The sequence below is a fragment of the Phlebotomus papatasi genome, chromosome 1, assembly GCF_024763615.1.
Source record: "Phlebotomus papatasi isolate M1 chromosome 1, Ppap_2.1, whole genome shotgun sequence".
Classification (NCBI taxonomy): domain Eukaryota; kingdom Metazoa; phylum Arthropoda; class Insecta; order Diptera; family Psychodidae; genus Phlebotomus; species Phlebotomus papatasi.
In genome coordinates this window covers 48,645,651-48,668,296 of record NC_077222.1, presented here as the reverse complement: position 1 = coordinate 48,668,296, position 22,646 = coordinate 48,645,651, and the positions used below count along the sequence as shown (strand labels likewise).

Below are 22,646 nucleotides of genomic sequence, written 5' to 3'. Positions count from 1 at the left end.
TTCGACGAACGAGATAATGTGAAAAAGACTTTGAAAGAATCCCGGAAGGGCAAGAAACTATCAGAATCAAGGTGGCAGAAATATTACTCAAAGCTGTGTCAATATTTTTATCAAAATTCCTATGCTATCACACTATGCTTTCAAGAGATTTTTGTGCCTGAAATGTTAAATGAAATGGTATAATTAAACGAAAAATAAAAAAATGTATTAAGAATGATTTTTAGAGAAAACAAAGGCGATAATCTATCCACAAGTTTCCAAGCATCACTCCTTAAATATAAGTAACAAAAAATTCATTTTGTAATAACAATATTAAATTTCAAACTTAATAAGTCTCTGGCGCTTGCATGCAACTATCCCAAAATTTGGTACAGTTATCCTAGTATCTATTAATTCATGCAGATCTCGTCCTTTGAAGTCTAATATCCAATTTAAAAAATTGCAGTGTTTCTAACTACATACCTCAGGTTTTCTACTGCCCCAGGTCCTCATTTTTCTTTTCAAAATAATTTTCTCAAAGTTAAAAAAAAATTTAAAAAATAATTTCTGGCAATTTTATCTTATTGATATCGTAGATATTGTAAGATTTTAGATGTCAAAAAGTTTGTACACTTTTGTAATTAACTTATTAATGTGGTTCCCAGTAATAGTAATGTTGTATGACTGCGACATTTATACTGCATAAGTTTTATGTTAGTATTGTGTGTACGATAACTAAGAATTACCTAAAATAGAAGAAGATGCCTTTCAGTTACTGACTGAATTTTGCATTAAGGATGACGCATGATATGCTAACGAGCTTTTTCTCCAAATATAGAATGTTCTTATGTGACGCAATACTGCGAAATTATTCTTTTTACCATAATACAATTTTATAGTGTAATGAGTATAGATATTCTCATTAGTATTCTTTGGATATTCTTGACAAAATTCTATAATGCTTTTACTTTGTTTTAAAGCGATGACAAGAAATTATAATTTTTTTTATATGTCTGCAAAACACCCTCGGTTTTTGGGAAGTATTTTGACCCCAAAAGTGTTTAATATGTGTGAAAACTGACAAAAATGGTGATTCAATTAATCACACAACATCTTATTGTGATTTTGGGTCCCATATTCACTGTCTCGGGAGGCTCGGCTCTGAGAGATTTGGTGATGTGTAACATCAATCATTACCTGAGGGCGGGCTATTCAAAGAAAGACTATTTGGGAATTTTCAGTGGGTGCCTTGTGACTCTTTTCAATTAGAACATCAATCATGGACTTGACCAGAGTGAGTCCCTAAAAGTTAATGAAAATTGCGAACCTATGTTAATGGATGTGGCAAAAGAATTTTTTTTGGGGGTTCCCTCTCAGGCCTTTGAGATGCCACACCGCATGGAGTCAGTTCACTTGAAGTTGTGTGACTCAGCTTTTGGTGACAGTACAATGTCCTCCAAATAGGGATCACTGAAGAGAAGATTGAAATCTGTCTTTCTGTAGAACTAAAGTTGACTCGGCATTCTCTGACGAGCTGTAATCATAAAAGGATTTAACAACATAATCGGGAAAGGGTTTTAGACGTTTTAGACTGAAAGTCTCAAAGCTAAACCAGTTACGATATTTTTGAGTGTGACGATAGTAAATATGCAAAAAAGGCGAGGGTACACAATAACATAAAATTCTACATAAAATACGGAAAAGCACTAACACAAGATATACTGTGAAACATTGTAAATAAACAATGGGCTTCCCGAACTCTATTGATTCTCGATTAATCTCCCCTATTGAGGTTTATGTGCGTTCTCCTGTTTCCCGACGCGATTCCAATCTCTCGACCTCACTCACTGATTCCCTTCCCGCCGTATTCGGAAAAGGTACCATCAATTTCCTCCCCATCCTGTCTGGGTTTTTGACTCATTGGTGATGTATTCAATTCGTGGTACATGTCATACATTGTCGCAATACAATCGACATGTAATGCAATTGTATATGCTTTACAAAAATTTACATATTTGACAAAAATGACATGATTTTTCTGAAAACTCAATAATGCGTTATAAATTAATTTTGAATGTGACAAGTGGATTTTGAATTATTGTCAAAATTTTACAAGGCATGCAATTATGTGAATTGAAATTAGGTCGTTGTATTTGTTGTATGTATCATTCTATTTCCCTCAAATATATAGTTACTATATAATATTCATTGTATATATTAAAAAATATTTTATTTATAAATATTATAATTTTTTTCTTAGCAGTTATATCAAGATTATGTATAATTAATGTGAAATATTAGTAGTAGTGCACAGCAAACCAATAATGAAAGAGAGTAATAGTTGATAAAATATTTTATGATAATCCAAGATATACAACGTAAAAGCTGTGAGTATAGTGGTCTACTTTGTTTTCTTTGAAAAATAAAAAAATGGCTAAAGCTTCGAAGACTTTCAAGCTTTAGCTAAATTGAACAACGAGTTGGGACTAAATCATTTTATGAGATTATAATTTATTATATTTTAAAAGTACTTCACAAAGATTTATAAGAAATTGGTGAAAATTTCTTCTTATTCTTTTTTATTTCATTACTGTCAGAACTTGAGTTTATGTGACTGACAAATGACGGAAATAATCAAATTTGATGGCAGATCTGACAGATTTTACGTTAGTGCCGGGATTTTTAAAACGGTGAACAAGGATTCAAAGTAACCCTCGACATATCCGGTTTTTGTTCACCAATCCCATATAAATGTACAAATAGAGCAGGTCCATCCTCTATGTTAACCTAATGTTTCGCACGAGCAATTTGGCGGCATAGTCAGCCCTAAGCCATATTAAGCTCCTGGTTTATTAAATTTTATTTCACTCTGTGAAAAAAATACGCGAGAATTTTGCATACATATTTTTCAATTTAAGCTTCTCCCATTACTATGGATTACTGAAAAATGTTCAGCAAACATATATTCGGTATTTCACTGTAATTTTTTTCTAGAGTTTCACTGAAAAAAGTTCTGCCAATTTTTCACTCCATTCTTTGGAATTGCTGGTGTACTTTTGTCATAGAGAAAAATTTGTATTTCATGTGTAAAAGGAGAAATTGAATAGAAAATCAATTATTTGCCACAAGCATTTGGGTACGTACGAAAGATTGTTTGTTCTATTTTGCCAATAATACAAAAAAAACTATCAATCTCTCCCCTCTGTAAACATTGGGAAATACTATAAGTTTGCATATAAGCTAAGTTTATTAGGAAAATCAATTGTTTGAATGAAATTGATTGATTGGGGATTTGCATAGTATGCATTGTCCAAGCTGTGTCAAAGTTTCATTCAGAAAGACAATTTAATTTTGAGGCAAGATTACCTTTGTAAATATAAGTTAAAAGGGTAAGTCAAAAAGAGCTTTATTGTTGCTAGAAATTTAACTTTGAATTTCCTGATATTATTTGAATCTTTGAATAATCTTTTGAGTGATTTATGAATCGGTTCAAATTGGTTAAGAACCGGTAAATAGTATATTATGCGAAAGTACTTTTAAGGGACAGCAAGTTACGAGTCCGAGCATTCTGCAAAGCAAGGGACGCTTTACCATCCCTTTTTGTCAGTCAAATATATGAAAGAATAACGAAAGAAGTTTTTAGTATCTTTTTTTTCTAAACTAATAACCTAAAATACATTTTGAAAAGATTTTTCGAATGATTTATCTCGATTCTTTTTAGAAAACTGCGTTAGTTTCATCAAATAAATAATTAAATAGTAATAGAGTAAAGTCTAAAAGGGTTTATTTAGCTTCACAGTATTCTTAGTTCATTGTTGAGATTTGTGGTATTATGAGCATCAGACTCAGAGAATATTGTTTGGTATTTGTTTAGTATCAAGAACTTTGAATAAAACCAAACTTTCCCCAATTGATTAGGAAATACGCTACTTAGAACTGTTTAAACTTTGACCCTAAAAACCCAGTGAGGAGAAAGGATTCATGGTCAATAGAGCGAGTGAATGAAAAACTTTTTATACAAAAGTGATAGAAAATATTTGAAAAAAATCAAACAAGTCGTATTCAAGTCATTCGATAAAACGTGATCTCTGTTTGGATGGTGAAAATGGGGGAAAAATTAAGAGTATGCTAATTGTGCCACAATTAATTTGTGGAAGGTCCACTGAAGATTCCACTTGGTTATTTCTAAGGTCTTTAGCTCTGCGAACATTAAATATCGTGCGATGTATTGGAATGTTAGATTCGTGAAACTTCTTACTCTATCTGTAGTATACGGGCAATGCAATGATTTTGGGACATAAACTAATGAATTAAGTTTTCATAATTACAACAATCATGAGACACTGTAGATGTTGTATGCTTATTATGGGTTGCATGGACCATTGTCACCATTCCCAGCGAGCACAGTTAGCTGAAAAACCAGTGTTTTCAGCATATTTTTGCTGAGTTGATCAGCAAAAATATGCTGACCCATCAGCAGTCCCCGACTAAAAAATGCTAACCAAATATATGGAAATGGCACTGCTTTGCGAGTTTCATTTTAATAAGGTTAGCAGAATTCAGCTGAAAATTACATAATGACATAAATAATTATAATGATAATAATTATAATTATAATAATCATTATGACATAATTACATAAATTACATAATGAAGTGACTTAGGTTAGCATTTGGTGCTCGCTGGGTAGGTAGTACCAATTGCAATACACACCAAAATGCAGATACGACAACGGTCGATGCAACCGACGATATATTCAAAATTCAAGTTCTTGTCTTATGGGCTTTTTCTGGCACATATCACACACATAAATATTGTCATTCGAGGAGAGATGGAACACCTTTTTTGTATTTAATATTGTGGACATGGTTTTAATACGAGCCAGAGACGTATCTCACTGGTTTGTCATTTGAAGACTCTACATTTAAGATATCAATATTAGAAAAGCCTAGATGAAAATAGTCACTTCGAAAAATTAGATTTAAGGGTGAGATGGAGAACCCCTAATTTTAACAAAATAATTTTTATTTTATTTTATTAATTTAGAATAAGAGGGAATTAATTTAGGTGTGATTCCTTCATAATCACACCTATTTAGACCAGAATGCTATTTCATTGAATTTATTGGAGTTTATTTCAATTTTTCAGTATAAATGATTTATTTTGTGGAAAATGTGGCTCATTTACCTCGATGACAATTCCACTGAGTGTATCAATTCAGTCTCATCAGACATTTAGGGAAAATAATATCTGAGATTAGCTTTAAAAGATTTTAAAGAACACTGACCAAAATTCACACCAGAAGTGTTGTCAAAACTGTTATGTTCTATCTCTCCTCCTCAACCTCCAAATAGGGGAAAGCGCGCAACCTTTGCACAAATCATTTTTTTAATGTGTTATAAATGAATTTGGCCCATTATAATATTATATTTTAATAGGTAGTCCAATTCCTCAAATTTTCAGTAAAGAGCTATGGGTGAAATCCATATAAGGAACACAGAGAAAAAATTGAATTGTCCGAAGCTTGAGTCGCCCGAAGGTAGCGTGCTTTCCCCCACAGAGAAAAAACGGGGGTGCGATTAACTTTTTTTCCTCATAACTTTAACACTTTTTAGGTGTAAAAATATATCAACATTTTTTAATGTTAATATTACACCAATTTAACGGTAAAATTAACATTAAAAAGGGTAACTTTAACCCCCAATACATCTACAATTTTACACCAATGTCGGATCAATTACTGCAGGGTAAAATAAACATTTCCGGAATGTTATTTTAACTTTTTCGGATTTCTATCAGTGCCTACACGTATTCTTATGGAGAAATAAAAATTTTTGGCTTGGACACTCAAAAATTCAATGCCTCGCACAATTTTCAAGATAGAAAACCGTAACTTGGGGGTTTCCATTATAGAATGTTGAAGGGCATAAATAGACTAAATGAGGTGAAGATCGTGCGTAGGGTGTAAGCAGGAGGCGAAGTGGTCCATCTCTCCTACTGTTCCATCTCTCCTCGAATTACTATATATCTATGAATATGTAGTGTAGTATTTTCTTTGAACAGCTTATATAGAAACTATGTTTAGAACTGTGCATCAAGGATTCCAGACGCTTAACAGATTTCTGTTAAGCAGATTTCTGAAGGTGAAAGATGGATGAATATTCAATGCTATATTTCATATCAAATACCTAGAGGATATGATCGTTATTTGCCAATTAGCTGTCAATGTCGGTTGCATTTCAACTGCCAATATGATGTATAACTCTCATTTCATTTTGGAAGTTTATTGAAAACGTCGAGGTATTTTCTAAAGTTGATTTGGATTTTTTTTCGGGAACGTTCAGCATTTGGGTGCGTACTGCATTTTTGAATGACAGGCACAAGTAGATTTAAAAAATTCCAATGCTTTTATCATACGGCTTTTACCAATAACTCGTATTTTTGGTAATTTAATAATGACACGTCGTGGTGATATTTTGCATTGAATTTTATTGCATTGCCATTGCAATTTGGGAACATGCTCTTTTACGAATTTGTTGCTCTGTTCAATATTTAAAAATCTGCATGTGATTGTATGCATGAAATTTTTTTCAACATATTTTCACGTATTTTTTCTTGTATAGTAAAATCGTTTATTGTGCCGAATAAATGGGTAAATGTATAGTTATATATTACTTTCATGTACTAAAAAATATCTATGGGATGCAGCTGAAGGTACAAGTGTCTTGGATGTATTTTAAGGATCTCATTGACCTAACTGAATGGGACACAGACGCTTGCACGATCTACTTTAGAATCTTCGTTGAATAAAGGGAAAATATACAAAGGGCTTGGCCTGAGACGATGAAGCTTTTGTTGGTTCTGCAAGACGCACCCCTAGTATTATTGGGACATATATTTCCCCACAGCATGAGCGTCAGACCGAAAAACACATGTCGACACTTAAGGGCTTGTCTCTCTGTGGTATTGGAACAATAATAATAGGTGCATAGCTCCTTGTCCTTAACCAATTTTAATTGGAGGAAGGTTCATTTATTTTAGGTACTGAGACGTGTGTAAAATGATAATGAAACAAAATGATATTATGTGCAAATGTTTTAATTTAAAGTTAAATGTAAATGGGATATACTCCTTATGAGTGATACGAGTAACGACAAGCAATTTGTATCTTCTTCAAATCGTAACCATTTTCTAGTGTCTCTAGCTGTGGTTGTATGCCACAGAAATACGACTTTTTCCATCACTGTAAATTCCCAGGTTTTTCTGTGGAATTTAACAAATCCAAATTTGTTGAAAACTGTCAGTTGAGTTCTTTTGCCTCCATAGTTTTTTTTTTTTTTTTGATAAAAATCCTATGGTTCAGCAATTCGAACAAGAAATAAACTCGTATCGAGTTGATCATTAAAGATATAACAAACTTCATCAAATGTTTGCTCTTATTTTTATATTGGTTATACTTTTTTTTAGAATCACAGCTTGTGTGATTCAAGGTAAAAGTCGAACTTGCCTGATTGATTTCATATTTAAATAGAAAATATCTTTACACAAATGAATTACTGAGAATTGATATTAACAAGAAAATTATATTAGTGTATAAGTATATGATACTAATCATATGTAATTTACATTTTTGTAAGATAATTTCATTGTAAATTTTATCACAAAATATGTAATTAGGTTCCTAGCATATTTTCAATTTAGGAGATAAATCTAATGAGAGCTGTTTATACAAAAACAAGCTATGCTTAACTTAAAAGCATTCTATTTATTGATGAACTTAGATACGTTTTAAATATATCAGGGGAGAGTGGGGTAGTTTCACGCATACGTTCCTTTTTTTTTAGATGAAAAAAATTTATTTGGCAATTGTTCTGTATATTTTCAAGTATTCAATAGACAACAGAAATTAATACGGGCTTCAGATCTAAGGCTTAGCCAAATGGCTTAACTTCTCTAACTAGTTATTGATCAAGGTTTTTGAGAAAATTTTGATTTGGAATTACATATTGAAAGTGAATGAACCATAAGACTTTCAAAACCCAAAAAAAAATTATTGCTCTTTAGAATTTTGAGGCCTTTGAGAACTAGACTAAACTTCTAATCTGAAGACCACTTAACGGAACTTAGTTTGAGTCTTTTAGCAAATTAGTCCTGAAAAAATCAAATTCGAGTTCTGCTAAATAATTATGAACTTATAGAAATTATCTAAATCATCATGTCTCCGACATAACGTTTCATCACATCAGGAAAATTTCAATTCCTTTATTTACCATGAAGGCCTTTATACACTACACTGGGAGCAATTTCCGTCAAAAATTATATATTTTGAAGGAAAAAGCCTGCCTGCTGTAGGTGGAAACGTAAAAAATTCTATCAAAAATTAAATTTTTGACGAAAATTGCTGCCAATGTGTAGATGTAGAGGCCCTATTGCATGTTACTTCGCACTCAGCTTAAATTGAATTCTGGATGACCATCAAAATAAATTTAATTCAGATTTACATACGAAATATGTAAAATATACGAGTATACGAATATATATTTGAGAAAGAAAAGTATGAATTCCATCCTCAAAACGTTTCATATCTATTGGATACTTTCAGAGGTTCCGCAAAGTACAAGATTCTCTGCATTTGTGTGATTTTTCGAAAGGAAAATTTAAGGAATGTTTTTCTTTATATTCATTATATTTATTTGAAGTTGAAGAATCTTAAAATACAATATTTCTTTTTGGAAATTGAATTAAGTAATTTATTTACAGAAAATGGTGTTTTATGACTTTTTCTTAACCTTTTAAGAACGGGACACTTTACGAATCAAAAATCCACAATAGAAATTAAACCGTTAAACAAAATTTGTGAAATGTCTTACATCTAACTTCAGAACACAGAGTTTAACAGAGTCTAACAGAATGTAACAAAAAATGATATTCAAAGGACTCATATATAAATTTTTTGTATTTTCTGTGTAGTAAATTAATACTTTAATATTACTTATTCTTAATGTTCATCATAAAATCCAAATTTTATGCACACATTCCGGATGTTTGCTTATGAGAAAGATCACAATCCCTCCAGAGCTATTACGGCTTTATCAGAAATTTTTCTTCTCATATGGAATTTTTTCCATCGAGAACTCATATTTCAGTATTTCCACGATAAACTTTTTCAAATAAAACTTGTCCGTAATATAGACTTCCACCTGAACACTTCATTGAAAATCATTTTTTTTAATGCATAAACTCTATCTTTTGCTCTCGGTGTTTCTGCGATGTTCTTTTTGAGACGACTGACACCCTCAACATTTTCGGGTAGCGTTTTCAGCCAGGACTAAAAATTTGCTCTCATTAGCATAAATTGACGGAAATACTCGCAGCTTTATGAGTAGAGTACATATACCTATAACAATTTTGTGCATTGTCTTTTCGAGTTGATGCTGTGGAACAGACATTTAGTGTTCTCAGAGATATGAAGAAAGTAATATCGATTTTACGTTAAGAGTAAAAGGGTGACAATAGCATTTTCTTTGATATTATGCAAAATTGCATTTTAAATATTGAAGGTTTATGAATTGCTTATGCTAACTCAGCAAATTCTTTAAAGCTTAGACAGTGCATTTTTGATCATCTACCACCACGTGCTTAAGGCTTGTAGGCGTGAATAAAAAAGAAATCAAAATGGGCTTTCGCATTTACTATATTTCATTTTTATATCTCAGGAGTATTTTGTTATAGATTTTTTATAAGAGCAATTTTATCTAATACATTTGAGATTGTAATGTTGTGGCTACAACTTTTTTTTTACTGATACATGATATGAAACATATATCAGTCTGTGTGATATCTCAACGAATATGATTAAATAATCCGTGATTGGTAGAGTTGAGTTATTTCAGGGAAAAAATTATCTACATCAGCACTGATGTTTTTATGATGAGATTAACCAATATCACTAGAAAAATAATAAAATAGAAATATCAATAAAATCCAAATGTATTTAATGAAAATTTTATATTTACATAGGTACTTCTATTTGCTTTCGTATTTTAAAATTAAAATAATGTTATTGGTCTGCGGTTAGGTTAATGCTTTCTGTGTAATACAGAGTGATGGTCGCTCTATTTTGATGCATTTTATAGTATCACAAGGTTCGACGGAAATTGATAAGAGGCTAATGGCATACGCTATCGTTTTTTTTTTGAGGTCTTGTCGTCCCGGAACCATTAAGGAACCATTTTAGCGTATGCGGTTTTCCTGAATTACCTCTGAAACCGCGGGCAGTGTAATTTATAAAATCAAAGATATATAGAGAGAAAATGTTGGCGAACTTTCAGCATTGTAAGATTTAATGGTGTTGATTGTGGGAAAATGGGGAACAGTTTTGCCCAAGGAGGAGTGTGGTGAAAGTGAAATTGATGGCTGACAGGAAGCATCAACTAAACACATAAATTTGATTAATTTTTGCCACAAATGGAACAAAATAAATTTAGACTAACTTATCGGATGTGGTAGAATCTCCACTTCAAATGTACTTCCTCGAGAGGCGCCATGGAAAATTGTGTCTGAAGTAGCGATAGAACAGGTGCTTAGAATAATCTTAAGTTTTTTTTTCTAAAATAATTTGATATATTTTTTACTATTTGCACAATTTTTGGTATTGCAGTTTTTCGAAAATTAATTTGAATTATACTTTTTGAAAAAATATTTTAATGGACGAAAATGAATCCTTAAAGTTTTAATTATCGATCAGAGAAAATATAGAGTAAGGGAATAGAGCAAGGAAATCTCAAAATTAATTCCAATTAGGGTCCAATTCTAAATTATTTCATTGCACTAACTTGACTAACTTATTATCCTAAAAATCTATTTTTTTTTGAAAGTTATGCATGCGTAAAACTATTGCACCCTCCCCTATACATAATTTAATCTTAGTTATCACTTTGTGATAACTTGTCAGTTATCACTTATCACTTATCACTTTACACGATTGCCATAACAAAAGAATTCAGAAAAAGGACATGTATAAGTATATAAAATTTTTGAATTTATTTTTTTGAGTATTTAAGGGTTGTCTAAGGGGATATTTTGATTATAGAAACAATGACAACGGTTTATTTTTAAATATCAAATAATATTCAACAGCACAAGAGAGCATTTCAATGATGATTAAGACAAGTTTAAATTTATTTTGAAAGGGCTGATAGTGGACGGAAAAACAGACCTCTCTTGACCATTCAAAAGGCTGACAAAAAGCTGTTTCTGTGTCAGCCATGTGGATGGTGAAAATCTCAAGGAGAAATTGTCCAAGTGTAGTGCAGCAGTAAAATTTCCCAGCTGTTACGTCTATTTTCCTTCAACTCGAAACCTGATGAAGAGGATATTCATCCTCGAAACGTCGTGAAGAATTAAAGAGTAAAAAAAAATCAAGAGAAGTCTATTTATCCATCCACTATCTGTTACATCCAATCAGACAGAAAATTCATTCAGAATATTTTGAAGGGTATCAGAATCCTTAATAAGTCAGAAATGCTTTCAACTGATTTTATTATAAGCAGGAAAATCGCCGTTTATGAACCGATATTTTTTTTCTTAAAATAAAAATTACCTAAAAACTTAACTTGAGGTGATTCATGAATCGCTTAAAGTAAGTTATGACTATAGTGAAAAAAATAAAGGCAAAAACAAACGAGCAAAATATTTAAATTTAATAAAATATTTAATTTTGATTAGTAAAAACCGAAATCTTTACACAAATTGGTCTAATTTATATAATTAACATCTAAAATCGTTGAAAAACCCTGTATTTTCCCTTCACCACAATTTAGCTTCGGCCAGCTTGCAATTTCGGCCACTTCCTTTGTTTTCCAAGATTCCATAAATTTTTAGTTTTATTGATTCTTTAGAGGTTGTACAATCCAAAAGCAACAAAAAGCAGTCGCATTTATGAACGAAAAGGTGGCAAAGACCTTAGAAATATTTCGGTAGATAAGGAACTTCGAGCTTCATGGTGTCCGAAATATTATTCAAAACAATGTCTGTTATTCATTTTAAAATGTATTAAGAATAAATATCAAAAATAAACAGTAGAAAAGCTCTGAAAATTGCTCGAATTTGTGAAAACGATGGTTGTCACAAATGTCGACTTTAAGAGAATAGAATTGAAGTTTCGTGTTCAAGCATACCGCAAATCTGAGATGCTTTCACTACCAATTTTTAAAGATTATTTAAATATAAAATTCATTCAAATTGTGCTATGAAAATTACTGATAAGATTTAATATTTTCTCGGATTTTGAAAAATTAATTGCTCAATGTCTTCTTTTTCAATGTTTAAATGCAATGAAATATTCAGAGATCCAGTGAAAATGTAGGACATATAGTGATCCTTTAATGTAGATTTGTAATAGATTTTCCGTGGAGATTATTTATGGGACAGAGATTGTGTGAGCAATACCTAATGTGGCAGTCTATCTTGTGCTTTTGTATTTTCACGGGGGAATCATTTGTAGTGTCTGTTGTTATTTATTGCATAATTACCACCAAATATTGTCTGTGATTCTTCCCCACAGAACCTCCCTGCGACATTTGTGATAAATTATTAATTGCTAGGAACTTTCTTCCTTCATACTTTTAGGATATGAAAAAAAAGGGATTTTATATACCCGCTGAATGGGGGTGTAGGTAACAAAAGAGCTATTAATACTTGTATTTATTCTTGGGTATATAGAAAGGAAATTAGAAATTCATTTTAATCCTACTTTACTATGTACAGCACAGTTTTACCACACTTTCCACCCAAGCATGTTTCCAACAAAAATCATCTTGCGACTTGGAGAAAGGAGCTTTAATTTATGGTATCTCTTAACTTTATACGTAATATATATACATATTCTGCCCGTGATGATGATGAGCTGAATGTTCTTAAGCTGCTCTTCTAGTTTCTCACGAAAAGAGTGAATATTCTTTGAGAAATTTGCACGTTGATGGAGAATTTCTCTGCAAAATGTTGATGATATCTTTTTCTTGTGGTCTTTTGATTAAAACTGGTGGCATTTGAAAATACATTTCATATGAAAGTTTGTGTTACTACACGGTGTGATAAGTTAGCGTTATTTGCTAGATGGTTTGAAATGAATGTTGGGAATGGATGAGCTTTTAGGAAGCATGCGCTCTATGTATTTGAAAAAGCTATGATAGAACTTCAACCACTGTACTTTTCCCCTTCGAACAATTTCTACCACAGTTCTATACGAAAAGTAAATTTCCTCATCAGTACAGTTTTGGAAGTCGCCGCGAAACGTTTATCCGTTGAACATTTGAAAATCTTACATGTGAAAATCGATAAAAAAAAAGTTAGTCTTCTGAAACTATATGTTGAAAGGAAAAGGTGACGGTGCATTTTCAAAAAGTATATAATCATAGTCTATAATGAAGAAAATGAATTGGTAGTTCGAGTATCTGCAGAAAAGTTCCTGTGTGAAAATCATCAATTCCAAAGCTTAGCTAAAATTTAATATTTTTTACTTGGCTGAAAATTTTGAAAGATAAACAAAACTTTTACCCTCTAGCGCTCGTCATTCTACGAAGGAATTGTTAATTTTGAAGAATAACATTTTCCTTAATAGAAATTAGTTTTCAACGGCTCACCTGATATCACACGGCAAAAATTCAGGTAAAATTTTATTTTTGTAAATGTGAAACTTTTAATTAGTTTTCACTGAGGCATAGGGTATTATCCACTGCTTTTAATTGATGCTATACAGTTCTCAATGTTGAGGCATGAAATTGCAACCTAAAACTTCAAACCATATAAATAGATCGTTGAAACTCTTATTCGCGTTTTCCCACATTTTCCAACCATCCTTTTGTTATTTTTCGCTTCAAATAGTATTCTAATTGGGAAAAACTATCCCATATAAATAAAACTAATACTAGAATTGAAGTTAAACTCATGTTTTTATTGTATTAAAATTTAATCATAGGTCGGTGAAAAAAGAAGCGTGAAAAAAGTGGCACAAAAGGTCAGTGAATTTGTATGTAATTTTCATGGTGTAGGTGAGTTTATTAGTTTTATACACCCTCAAAATTACTATCCAACACCGGAAATTTGTGGCGCATTTTCCCCACAAATTTATGGAGTTTTCTGCTAAAAAAAATCAATATTACTTGAATTTCAAATGACGCATCTCCCAAATGGAAAAGGATATTGTGCTGCATATTCGAATATCAAATTAAAATATAACTGGTAAATCGATCGAAGGGACGAATATAGGGAAATAAATATTTGCAGGGTAGTGAAATTGCTTGGCCAACAAAAAACAATATTTACTGATTTTTGATGCATGTTCCATAAAAGTGAACTAAAATTGCATATTGAAAATTTGTGGTTTTTAGAACCTTTTTTCTATAGTAATTTGTGGAATAGTTGAGAATCTTTTGTAGTAAAATTTCTTTTCATTTTTTTTAAATTGTATACCAGTAGAAAATTTTATATGTACAATTTGATTAATCAATCGCTCGACTCTGTATACCACTAAAATTGCCGAATGATGACTGACCCAAATATCGTTACAAATCTATTCAAATAGATGCCAAGAATAATATTTTGCAATTAATTTTTATTCTCAATGACTCAATGCTTGTTTGTACAATCACTATCGAATGCATATTGGATGTAATTTCTTAAAGATAAATTCATATTTCACAAAGTCAATTACGTACTTAGAATATAGCCTTTGATTGCAATATATAGAGTGTAATGGAAAAAGATCCGGGTCTTTAATATTCGCGAAAATATTATTCTTCAATGTGTTTTTGCTCTTCAAGGATTCGTCAAGTAAAGCGAAAAAGAGAGGTGAATTATTTGGGGAGTGAAAATGTAAATTAATTAAGAATGAGATAAGATATCCTTTTTCATCTTTCTCTGGCTACAATACTGTCTTTGAAATAAGCTGTGGTAAAAGTAAATAGTCAAGAAAATAGATGGAAAACATATCAGTTGCGGAGTGAATTGCCGAGAAAGAATATTGCTGTTTTTAAAATTAATTTCCATGCTGAAGTTTTCCATTTTATTCTCACGATGGAATCTACACTGGGAAAAACTGGAGTTTATTAAGCGGTGGTTTCGTTGAGTAATAACCTTCTTCTTTCCCTTGTGATGCATCCCCCATGGATTTTTCTCTTAAAATGGTATGAACTTTAACATGGTGGAAATTGTTTAGGATTAAGATTATAAATGTTGGTATTCTTTTGAAAGCAATTTCCAAGAAAAAGAATCGTGCGGTGGAAAATTTATGGAGCTCAACTTGTATTTACAAATTACCCATTTATCAATGTTGAGCCAGACGTCTTTTTGGCGAAATTTCATGTGAAAAAACCACAAGAAAGCAAAATATATTGATATTGCAGTAAATGCACGAAATATTGGTGTGATTGTTCGTGTTAATTTCATTAATAGGTGCTTGGATTTTGGAAAATAAGTTTCCTATGTGATTTTCTGGTTAAATTTACTGGCAAATTTTTCCCTCATCCTCCATTTTGATTGATGACTTGGGGTATGTTTAGTGCTTTCGTAGGAAATATTCTTCCGGAAATGCCTAACGAATTTCACCTTTTATTTCTCTTACTGCTAAAAGAAAGAAGAAAAATTTATCATTCTCACATGGAATAACTTTTCACATTTTCTTTTCCACTAATAAAAGGAGAAAGAAAGAAAGAAAGATGCAAGAAAATAAAAAAAGGCTAAATATACATGAAAAATTTGTGGCAGGTGTAGGGGAGACCTCACTTACTCTATTGTTTGTACACTCAACCTTACGTGTTTGCAGAGTTGAAACAGCTCAAGATAATAATTAAAAGGACAATTAGTAAAATTTGATTAAACGATAATTTCTGGTTTGTCGACTTTTAGATGACATTCCAAGAATAACAATAAATTGATAAGTTTATGCCAATTCAAAGTGAAAATTTGATTTTAATATGAATATGATTCACTTTTCTTGTTAAACAATACATGTTATATATACAGTGGTGGCCAAAATAATAGAAGCACTTTGTAAAGCTTATTTTTGTTTTAATTTTTGTATCTTTTCCCAACTTGTTGCCATAACTTTGATGTAGAAATCTTCAAATTATTAACATCGTAATATAAAAGTTGTTTTGTCCGCTAGAGGTCTCTATATTGCGCAAAATACACAACTACTGAAATTCAATTCGGACAATAAAATAGGAAAATTGTCACTTATATTTTCTAAATATAGCTTCAGTTCCACTTATTCCATTTATGGGTCACATTCATTTATTTAAATGAAAGTGGTCATATTAGGTTCTTAAAACATAATTTCACTATTGACATATTCTGTGAAAAATAGAGACCTTTTGCGGCCAAAACAATATGTATTCAACGTAAGGTAATTATTTGAACATTTCTACATCAAAATTATTTGAACAAATTGGAATAAAAAAAAATATAAAACAAAAAATAATGGTTTTTGCAGAGGTGGTCCTATTATTTTGGCCACCACTGTATATGAATAGCATTCTTATTTCAGATAGTTAAATTTCGATAAATATTCTTACTGTACTTATATTTTTCTAACCCTTGTATAGTTACACAGTTTATACTTTAAAAAATCTTCATCGTTTTAATCTTTAAACTATACATAAAGAACAGGCATTTCTGATACAATCCATTTTAATTTAAAAGTATGAAAGTTTAAGGCCCGTACACGTTATGGTAGCAATTTTCGTCAAAAATTGTATTTTTGACAGAATTTTGACGTTTCCACCTATAGCAGTGAAGACGATATCCTTAAAAGAGCAACTTTTCACGTAAATTGCTCCCAATGTGTAGCACTCTTTAGTTAAAAACTTTTAAAATTAATAAAAATATTATGCCTGGCAAAATTAATAAAAAAGTCTCTTCCTGTTAATTAAAATTAAAATTCATTTACAATTTTAATTATTAAGTGTAATAAATCGAGGAAAAATTGATTAATTGGTCTTTGGAAATAAAGAATTTATTATTTGGTGAACAATTTCAATATTTTGTATTTCTACATTTAAAACCTTTTATACATTTTTAAATAGAAAAACTATGCCAATATTTTTTAAACAACAAAAATGATATAACTGGCTATGATTTAAAATTTACAATTTTTATTATTTGTATCAAAAATAATGTGTTTAAAATATAATTATAACGAAACAATTTTTATTGTGAATTCTGTGTCATATAAAATCATTCGAATGGGATTAAAATTTATAACAGCAAACTTTATGAAAAAAAATATTGGAAATTTTTAAATTTATTTGATGTCAATATTAACAAAATTTCAAGTTCAACTTTCATTAAATATGAATTAGAAATCTTAATGTCTGCTCATTAATATTCACTTAATCCTTTAAGGACGATTGCTACATAGGTATCACATACAGAAAATGATTTTTCCTAAATATTTAAAAGTTAGTTTTTTAAGTTTCTATATAATAATAAAGTAGAAGGCTGTAGGAATGTAAGATATTTTTTCTTGTAAATCCACAGCTATTTGCTGTATAATAATTATTTAAGTCGAAAAGTTAGGAATTTTGAAAATCTCATATTGATAAATTAATTTTAAAGTATTTTGTCTTATTTCCGATTTTTCTTAAAAAAATACTTCTTGACATTAGAAAGTACAAGAACTATATATAATACTTTCCATTATAGTGAAAATTATCATTCATTTGTTAAATCAGACTCAGACTCTGTTGGATTTTCCGAGGTTATATGTAAGAAGTTTTCTTTTGTTTATCGGTTTCATTTTTATTGTTGAATTTTGGATAGTGAAAAGCGTCTCATCCTTAAAAGGTTAAGCTAGATGCTTAATGCCTTTGACCCTTGACCTTATATTGTAGTATCGTGTTATTTGAGTATCAAACAGAAATAGACGTGAAAGCCAAAAAATTACAATGCCGTCGCTTAGAAAAAACAACTATGAATTTTTTGTTCAATGTGCACAAACATTTATCATTTAAATTATTATGAACAAAGGCATGAATTCCTGTGTACATCACTGAAAGAAATCCGAAAAATTTAAAATAACATTTCGTAAATATTAATTTTACCCTGCATTATTGATCCGAAATCGGTGTAAATATTATGCTTTTTAGTTGTATTATAGGTTAAAGTAACCCTTTTTCATGTTAATTTTACACTTAAAAAGGTGTAAAATTAACATAAAAAAAATGTTGATATATTTTTAGACTTAAAAAGTGTTAAAGTTACGAGGAAAAAAAGTTAATCGCACCCTCTTTTTTTCTCAGTGATTGAATACAAGAAAAGTAGTAAAATTTGATTATTTGAACTTTGATTATATTTGAAATTTGATCATTTAAATTTAAGAACCACTTGTTATTTCAAAATGAGTTACGTATGGCTTTTTAAAACCATTAAACATTCCTCAAAAAGTAAACTGCAGGAGTTAGTTTCACTAGAAATTGAGCTTATTACTTTTCACATAGATGAAATTATTCATTTAGATCAAAACTTTCATAATTATACATACATACAGCACTAACATGAAATTATACATTTGTAATTTCCGTATTTTATCTCAATTATAGTCAATGAACTTGTCACTATTTGAAACTTTTGGTTAACTCTATTATTTTATATTTTGTTCACTGTCACATTGTTTTGCTTTTATCTCAGCAATTATCAAAGTGTCAGTTTTATGGCAAAAGCTTTTTCCAATGATAGCTTAAACTCAATTTTATAGCAGTTTCAAATTGTTTCGCTGCACTAGAAAGTATAATAGAATAATTGGGGAGGAAAATTATGAGCAGCCCCATGTTGATAATGTAAATTTAACGTTTTGTATTATCATGAAACTTTAAGTCTTAAATTTAATTAAATTGCTGAATAATTTGGTTCAGTGGGATGATTTAGAGGAGGTGGTGGACTTCCTGTGGGGATCAAAATGCAAAAATGAAGGTGGGTGAATCTGAAAAATGTGTTCAATATCAACTCTGTAAATTATACCAAGTTTCCACCTTATACACCTTTTTACATAACAGCCACTTTCATGTGGGTAATTTTTATTCCTATTCTGTATACTTCTTGCTCCCCTGTGTACTCAAAACCACCCACAAAATGCTCAATTGTACATATATGTACATTTTTGTGCAGTAGAGGCTTTTTTTCGGGTGTAAAGCAAAGTAATTGGAAACCTAAACCGTCAAAATATTCATTATACATACAGTCGAAGTACTGTACCTATTGTAAGGCGAAATATTTGGGGTGTCTCCTGACAAGAGAACAACCCCCCTATACAACAAAATATCAAATTGAGGCAGTTCATATCACACTGTCATCATTGCCATCACCATAAAACCATTCATTGAGTCATTCTAGTTATCCGCTTCCTTCAAGAGGAATCGGAAAGCACAAACATTGAATGAGGGGGTGGGTATAATGGATATTGGATGGGAAGCATACAGAGTTTAAACGCATCTCCGTTATTTTTTCACCATGCTAAGAAGTCACGTTTGAAATGTAGTCAAGGCGACGACTTCGTCGTCGACAATGACGATATTATTTTATCGTATGGTTGGGGCTGGTGTTTGGGTTTTGTCGGTGGTGATGATGAGCCACTGACGTTTGCCTCTCAAGTGGATGATGATGGAGGCAATCTCTCATCATGAGCGCAATATTAGTACTATTGCATGATCCCTCAGAAAGTCAGACATATGACGACATTTCTGTTCTGAATAAGATCTAATTTTGCTATGTCTCACTAAACTTTGCAAGAAAAATAAAAGAAAATTCTGAAAATTTTTGCAAACAAGAAAAATACTCTAAGTATAGTTTTGAAGTGAAGAAAGTAAGGAAACTTTCAAAATTAAATTTTGCTTGAAGGGTTTCATTTGAAAACTACAACAAATGTGGTTTATATAAAATTAAATTACAAAATTTCTTTATTCACTGAGAAAAAACCGCGGGGTGCAATTAACCTTTTTTTCTCATAATTTTAACACTTTTTAGGTGTAAAAACATATCAACATTTTTAATGTTAATTTTACACCTTTTTAAGGGTAAAATTAACATGAAAAAGGGTAATATTTACACCGATTTCGGATCAATAAAATGCAAGATAAAATTAACATTTCTGGAATGTTATTTTAACTTTTTCGGATTTCTCTCACAAGGGAAGTACTCCAACCGCACTTTAAATTGATGTAATGCTAGTTGTAGATGCTAGTACTTAAACTCTACATTAAATATTCGATATATACAGTTGATGTACATTTAACTTTTTTTTGACAAAACAAACCTCGGACTAAGGGAGACTAGTACTTTGCCAAATTTGCACAAGAAAAATTAGAAATACTAGGAATTAGAGAAATACAAATATAAAGTAATGTCTAAGTTAGTATTGAGCAGTTTACCAAAAAATTAAATTGTTTATCGACATATTTTTGAAATAATACGTAAAATAGTAGCATTTTTCAAGGCTAGTCAGTTCCCTGGGAAAGGCCAATACTTTTTTTTCAATATAATTTTTATTAAATTAAAGTAAAATTAGTCCGAATATAGGGGAAATTGAGGCACCACCGAACATGCGGTAGCACCAAACACTAATTCAACAAGCGAACAATAACTCAAAATAAGGAAAAAAAGCTTTCTCTATAGGATTCGTGCTATAAAAGGCGAGGTTTTGATGGTAACATTATTTAGGGATTTTACTGTCAAAATAATTTTGTTATAATTTAATAGATAGTTTATAGAGATATATACTGAGAAAATAGGTTATTATACTGAGAATATCATAATGGTTACACTTTTTAGGGGTAATTATTTTTTCATAAGGGTAACTGTTACCCCTAACACACCTAAAAAGGTAGAACATACACCAATTTCGGATCATTATCCTAAGGGTAAAATTAACTTTACCGGAATGGTATTAAAAATTTTCGAATTTCTCCGGTGCAATTTAAATTTAAATTTTAGTTCAATGCACTGAAAATATTTGTTATATAAACCTTGTGCAAGAAAGTTTTATAAATTTCGGAAAGTTTATAAACTCTTTTATTACGTAAGAGCATGTGAATTGTGAATTGTAAGGAACAAACACACACAAGTGGTTCATCTTCCACTCTCTGCAGTTGAAGAAAAGCTCTATAGGTGACTTTCTTAAGGATGGTGGCAATTGATGAACGTGTCGTGAATTTCAGACTGGTATTCATTTCTATAGCAATCCTTACTACTATCACATCGAAAGCCAATTGTCTAGCACAGGATATTTATACGGTCTTAAAATGGTCAATTCTTTAATTTGGAAAACATGTCAGGAAAAGTAAATTAAATTATGAAATATTCCTTTACTTTTAACAGTCAAAGGAAGATTAAGGGCAATAATTCTGAAATTTATGAACATAAGGTATTTCGCACATTCATTCTTGTTTCATTCTGAACAATCATGTGAGAGAATTTTAATTCAGTTAATCTTTTACTCTTTACTGTAAAAAGTTAATGTAATTTTTATGGTAATATTACTCTATAAGTGCTCATAGTGCTTGTCTTAATTTTAATTTAATTATTTTTATTTTTATAATTTAATTAATTTCATTTAAATTTTCTAAATGTGTAATCTAATTAGTAATAAATTAGTAGCGAAACTGTAACTGAATTTATGAAAAATGTTCGTAATTTTTATTCGCTTCACTCTTAAATTTTTTTAAGTTTTCTTCTAGAAGATAATTTTCTCACCACATTCCTAGAAAGTTGAATATGCTTGAAGTTTCTTTGTCAAGGATCTTTGACAAGTCTCAAACTAATATAAAATCGATTAAGAATATTAATAATCGTATCGGGATATATTGTACAATGCCATCAGGAGAAGGTAGGGTACCTTTTAATTGAGGCGCCTTTGAAAAAGGGATTTTTTCTACAATTTTTAAATTACTATCAGTTATGAGGCTAAATTACACTATGATTAGACTCAATTTCATTTAGAAATAGGATAAAAAAGTCCTATTTCAAAGGTGCCCCAAAGCGGTCTATTAACAACTTCGGGTTGTTCGGAAATTAATATTTGACCCTAGTTACTATTTCCAAATTACAATAAAATGCTGAAAACTGGCAAAAGTTGTTTTCATAAGATTAATGTTTTACAAAATGAATTAAAAAAATACGAATCAGTTTTTCTGGCAATAAGTTCTAAACTTACCAGTTCAAGAATTTATCGACAATTATTTTTATTTGAAATTATATTGTATTAGGGTAAGTGTACCAAATTTCGGTATAGTTGCATGCAAGCGCCAAAGTCTCATGTTTGAAATGTAATATCTTTAATAGAAATTGATTTTTTATTCCTTTTACTTAAGGAGTATTGCTTAGAACCTTGTAGACAGTTTATCGTCTTTATTTACTCTAAAATCATTCTTAATACATTTTAAAATGAATAAAAATGTAGACATAGCTTTGGTGCCCTATTTCGGCCACCTTCCTTCTCAAAGTTCCTTGCCCTTCGGAAATTCTTGCAATATCTTTTTCACGTCATCTCGTTTGTTGAAGCTACATTTTTGTTATTCTTTTGCATTGTATAATCTCTAGAGTATGTAAAAACTAAAAATTCATGGAAATTCGAGGAACAAAAAACGTGGTCGGAATTGCAAGCTGGCCGGAATTTG

The 22,646-nt window shown here is 30.7% G+C and overlaps 1 protein-coding gene across 8 annotated transcripts in view; it reads left to right on the top strand.

The window, feature by feature from the left end:
* LOC129804746 (high affinity cGMP-specific 3',5'-cyclic phosphodiesterase 9A) overlaps positions 1–22,646 on the top strand; it is a 145,365-nt gene that overhangs the window by 23,077 nt on the left and 99,642 nt on the right. Inside the window, exon 1 of one of the 8 annotated variants that reach the window (XM_055852371.1) lies at positions 13,247–13,647. The exons of the other annotated variants lie outside the window; for them this stretch is intronic. The gene's annotated coding sequence lies outside the window, so the exon portion shown is untranslated. Of the gene's footprint in view, positions 1–13,246; positions 13,648–22,646 lie in introns of those variants that run through there. 8 annotated transcript variants of the gene reach the window in all.